Raw genomic sequence first — 6,296 nt, 5'->3', positions numbered from 1 at the left:
AACTGCAGAAATCCACAGACATAAGATTCATCAGTCACGTAGGTCATTGTTATCATTAGACCACATTTGCAGGACTCGATAATTTGCAAAGTACTTTCCTTTCCATTACCTAATGTGATCCTCACAACAATTTGGTTAGGTTACCAGGCAGATAATATTGACATTTCCAGAGGAGGAAATTGAGGCTCAGAGTAGCAAAGCCAAAGTCACTTAGGAGTAGAGCAGAGATTCATTCAAAGTCAGTTTCATGTGGTTACAAAGCCTTTACTACTTCTATGCCCCACTGTACCTTACCCTTGGTCACTCAATAACATGAGCAATGATGCAGGTGGAGTGGGTGGGTTATATACAATTCAACCTTGTATATAATCCAAAACCATCATGGTTGAATCTTCGTTATCTGCTCTAAGATTTCATTCATGTCAGGCCATTGTCTATCTCTCTCCTTGAGAAAGTTTTCCCTCTTTCTGCAGTTCTCCCCTCCTTTTCCAAATACATAACACAGGGAAATTCTCAGGCTCCATATTTGTTGGGGCATCTTCTGAATCCTTGGAGGATATTCTGAGATCATGTTCTGCCCATGAATCATTTTATCCGAGACCCCCTTCTAGTGTCAGAAGAAGATTGTCTCTTAATCTTTGGGGGATTAAAATAAATTTTCCTTCTCTGTATGTGTGAAGTGAACTGTGACCACTTGGCTTAAGTGGCTTTGTTCCTGGCCAGCAACAAAAAGGGAATATGATGAGGAAAAATCATTTGGGCTGGTTTTCACGAACCCAGTGAAAAGTTTTAAGGTTTCTGTGTTCTCAGATGCAGTCACACACAGACGACAAAGAAAAAGGAGGTGGGGGGGGCGGGGGGAAGAGGAGGAGGAAGAGGATGACGAGGGAGAAAGAGAAGAAAGAAAAGAAAAGAAAAGCAAATCATATCAGGAAATGTTGATATTTTAAAAACAATGTATTTTTTCCGCCTGTGAACCTTAAGCAGGGCATCCAAATCAGGACCCGTAAAAGTCAGCCCAGAGGCACGTTTCCTTAGTGTCTCCTTGCTTCAATAATATGCTAAAGTAGTTATAAATCCTTTGTCTGAAAGATAGGAAGGAAAGACAGATTTTTCATCCAGGGGACTAGGATAAGATAGGAAGCCAAGTACCATAATGTCTTCATAAGCTCTTCAACAAGATTACTTAACAGACTGGTTTTCACTGCCAAAGCAAAGAACTAAAGCAGTTTGCAGTGTAAGTTAGATGAACTTGGCCCAATTCCATCAAAAAATGGAGAATTGGGGGAGTTGGGGGGAGTAGAATTTCTTTGTCTGAAGAGTAGCCTCACTTTTCTGCTCCATTTGTCACTGATATCAAGTTCCCGTAAAAAGTAAAGTAAGCAGGCATGGATGTAGCTTATTGATAATTCTCTTATTCTACAAAATTAACATTGTTGAGTCTTAAGTTATGCTAGAGACTTTGCATATATCATCTCACTTAATTCTTACGGCATGTCCTCAGAAAAAAAAACATATCAACCCTGATTTTCAGGTGAGGAAATTGATGTTCCAAGAGACCTTCACTAAACTACCCAAGATAACAGTGCCAGGGGGTGACAAAGAGAGGATCTGAACTCAATTCTATCTCATTCACACACACACACACACACACACACACACACACACACCATTTTGTATTATATGCATCAAAAAGAGAGCACATGAAAACTGCTGGGAAACGCATGTGTGATATAATATAAGGAATATATTTTTACAACGGTTATGTGGGAGGAATTTATGTTGTGATGTGAGTTGTCAGAAATCATATCATAAATTCAACCAATACACCCATGAAAGAGATTTCCTATTCAATCTGTCTTAAAGACCTACAAATTGGAGTTTCGATAATTTGGCTTAGGTTGTCACTAGAGAATAATGAGAACTAAGACCAAAAGTACCTGAGATTTTTTCTCTCTGATCTTATTTTAAACATGTTAGGTCTTATTATTGTAAAAGACAACCCCCTCCCCCACCTTGGATATTGTAGATTGCAGTTTCAGTCAACTATCTTGTCGACTGATCAGCAAACTCAGCTCAAGACAGAGGAAAGGAGGTTCTGCAAGATAGCATAGAAGTTACAGGAATTCATGTGCTACCTCTTAATGACCATGGGCCCAGCACAAGTTACTTAATCTCTAGAGCATCTATTTCCTCTCCTGAAATGTGGGGCTAATGAAAGTATCTACCTTATTGGTTTACTGTGAAGATGAGTTAACACATTTAAACCCCTTGTTCACCATACCTGACATATTTCTGTCATCATTAGAGGCACACACAAAAGAAATAATATAAAGCTTTCAAAAAATTGGAGATTGGGCATACCTTCTTAATACTAAGACTGAGTATTAAAATTATTCTTCCAGAAAATGTAATCTCTTCGGTATAGTATGCGTGAAATATAGACAAAACTACAGGGTTGAAATTGAAATTAATTTTTGTATTCATCATTTCCCTTTCAGAAAATTCAACACATAAACCACCAATGCAAAGTACCAGTCATGCTGTATTAGGTAAAGGTGAAAGAGAAACATTTTCCTCCTCTTCATAAAACAACCGTGTTACAAAGTTACTATTTAAATCAGCAATTATTTAAAGTTAGCAATTCTCCTATTTTCACTTGTGTTCTATTAAATAGCTGGTCACCATACTATTTATAAAAACATTATATCATCAGACACCAATCTTCTATAGTTCATTCTTCCAAGAATGGATAACAATGATTTTATGTACTTCTTCTATAATTGACTTTGGCATAAGTAACAATAATTTCGTTGGGTTTTAGTTATTGTACAAAGTTACAGAGAATATAATATGCTTACCATTAGTATGCCCTGTAAACGTAAATTATGGAAGGAATGAATTAAGAGAAGGAACTGAGTAAATAAATAACGTTAAGTGGCCTTTGTAGTACCCTCACGCCAGCAGGAACAAGTTTTCAAGGACGAAACAAAGAACACTAGCGCCACCTGGAGTCAGGAGTCTGTTTGACATAGAAGGTAGACCTGAATCATGGGAAAATGTTACCAGCACCGAAATGGGCAACTGAAATGGGTCTGGCTGGCCCTGTGTGACCCTACGTGGTAGCACACATGTAGCTATTGAGCACTTGAAATGTGACTAGTCCAACCTGAGATGTGATGTAAGTGTAAACACACACCAGATTTCAAAGACTTAATATGTAAAAAAGGGTATTAAATGTCTCATTCATAACTTTGTATCAGTGATGTATTAAAATATTTTTTATTATATCAGGTTAAAATACGTTACCGCAATTAATTTTACCTACTTATTTTTACCTTTTTAATGTGGCTTCTAGACATTTAAAATTATACACGTAGCTTATGTTATTCTATTGGACAATGCTTACCACTCAGAATGTGGGCCATGGATCAGCCACGTGGGTGTTCCTTACCTGAACGCTGTTAGAAATGCAGAATCTTAGGCCCCGTGCCCCACCTGCATTTTAGCAAAATCCCCAGGTGACTGGTATGTATATTAAGTTTGAGACATTTTGATACAATCCAGCCCCCTTGTTTTACAAATGAGCAAACCGAGATCCAGAGTGGTAACGTGGCTTCTTTACGGTTATCTAGTGGATTGCCCTAAAGCCTTATTCCCTGGTGATCTTGAAACTGACAAATACCGCACCCAACATTGTATCTCTTCTTGCAGACGCTTCCATTTCTTAAGAGTAAAAATAAAACAGATTGCTGCTTCCCTACCAAAAACAAAATTTTGTTGTATATATAATACTCTATGGTGTCTTCAGTAACATTTATAACAGAATTCTAAGGTATTCTTTAGCTCTTGTACAAGAAAATCACTGTAAGTCACCACATAAGAATGTACAAAACCTGTACCTAAACCAGTCCTACAAATACCATCCTTTGACCACGAAACAAAGCCACAGTTTGGAATCAATAATGTGTATTCCAATCACTGAGTCACTAAGAACAGTTGGACAGATTCCTTTAGGGTAAGAAAGAAGGCGGAAGAAGAGTTTCAGTGTATAACCCAGCTTCTTGCTAAAAGATCTTACTCGTTCTTTGAATGTCCAGTTCCTCACAGTATGTTTAGCACATAGAAGAATAAATGTGTGTTAAAGGAACAGATTAGTTTCTGTTGATCAGGTTCTGTATCTCAGGAAATGACCCCTTCTTTACATTGTCTAGTTACAATGTAAAGAAATTCAGGAAAACACTTAAGTAGGACCCATGGCTAAAATTAGTAGTGCTTTTATGTCAAGACCCCATTGTAATTAAGCACATTGTTAAAAGAAAATTCAGGGGCGCCTGGGTGGCTCAATCAGTTGAGCTTCCAAGTCGGTTTTGGCTCAGGTCAGGATCTCACGGTTTGTGGGTTCAAGCCCCACATCTGTGCTGTCAGCACAGAGCCCGCTTGGGATTCTCTGTCTCCCTCTTTCTCTGCCTCTCTGCCTCCCCTGTCCCCTGCTTGTTCTCTCTCTCTCTCTCTCTCTCTCTCTCTCTCTCTCTCTCTCTCTCCCCCCCCTCCCCCCCTCTGTCTCCCTCAAAATAAAAAAAAAAAAGAAAAGAAAAGAAAAAAAGAAAACTCAAATAGATACCAACTTTGGTGATGAAAATATAATCCATCACATAGAATGCAGAGGTAAAATGAGAATATCGGCAAGTAATTCCAAAGAGCAGATGTTGTTAAATATTTCCATTCCTTTTTGTAAAGATTTTTACCAGACAGATTAATCAAGCCTAATCAATTTCCAGGGTACTGTACATATGACCCAAATGTTTTCTCTCATAAGACATTATTTGTATGCCAACTGGAAAATGTAGATTTAACTTAGGAAATGAATTTCTGTGTCATATGAATTGAACATACCAAGTGGAATAGGAAGCACATTAATGAAATGAATTTTTTTAATGATGTAAGTCATATAGGAAGGAAAGTTTAACTCCCACTCTCTTCCTTTCAATTGTCCCATTTCCTCATGTTTTATCCATTACTCATGTCAGGTTTTGCTATTAACCTACATAAAATAATAGGACATCAATCCTGCTTGTTGTATGTAATAATGAACAGATGGTTATTGCATATAATTATTGGAAAAGTAATAATAATGAAAATAACTTGCAAAAATATGAATTTCTATACCATTAGTTTGGCAATGAAGTATGCACTGCCTTACATTTCTTGTATTGATGTCTTTAATAGGGAATAATTCATTATTCATTCATGTAACAATGTTGAATATAGATTGAGCATCTATATGGCAGGCAGGCACTGACACAGGCCCTGGACTGCCCCCCTCATATATTTATTCTTGTGGGAAAAGGCATACAGTAAACACATAAATGATGGAATATATGATATATCAGATTGCCATAAATGACATGGGAGAATATTGGGGGGAATGCAAAGGAGGGAGGTACTATTTTATATAGGGTGATATTTCTTAATTTTGAGAGGAAACCCAAAAGAATCAAGGGAAGTGGTCATACAGATAACTGGGGGAGAGCTGCCTGGTCAAATGGAACAAAAGTACAAAGGCCATAAGGTAGGAGCCTGGGGAGCAGTTTCAGCAGCAAAACACAGGCCAATGTGAAGGGAGTGGAGGGTACAGGCAAGGGGAGGGAGAGAAGAAGTCAGAGAAGTAGCAGGGACCAGATCAGGTAAGACCAAGTATGCCATTGTAAGGATTTTGATGTTCCTCTAAATACAAGGAAAGCCACCAGAGGATTTGGCAGAGGTGTAACATGATCTGACTTAACCTTTAGAGGGAATCGCTCCAGCTGCTGTGAGGGAAATAGATCTTAGGGACTAAAGCAGAAGTGGGAGTTAGAAGGTTATTATAGGGGCACTTGAGTGGCTCAGTTGGTTAAGCGTCCAACTCTTGATTTCAGCTCAGGACATAATCTCAGTTTGTGAGTTTGAGCCCTGTGTCTGTCTCCACTATGAAGCAGGCACTGACAGTGCTGAGCCTACTTGGGATTCTCTCCCTCTCCCTCTCTCTCTGCCCCTCTCCAGCTCGCTCTCTCTCTCTCTCTCTCTCTCTCTCTCAAAATAAATAAACTTAAAAAAATATGATTATAATAATCGAAGCAGGCAGGAAATGATGGTGACTTGAACAAGAATGATAATGGCAGAAATACTGAAATCGTATCAAATTCTAGGCATGCTTTGAAGGTAAATCTAGCAGGATTCTCAGATGGATTAGATGTGGTGCATGAAAACACAAGAGAAGACCAAGATTTTGGAGCCATGGAGATAACCAGTTCCTG

The sequence above is a fragment of the Felis catus genome, chromosome B1 (genome assembly GCF_018350175.1).
Source record: "Felis catus isolate Fca126 chromosome B1, F.catus_Fca126_mat1.0, whole genome shotgun sequence".
Lineage (NCBI taxonomy): Eukaryota > Metazoa > Chordata > Mammalia > Carnivora > Felidae > Felis > Felis catus.
This window is presented reverse-complemented; position numbering follows the sequence as displayed.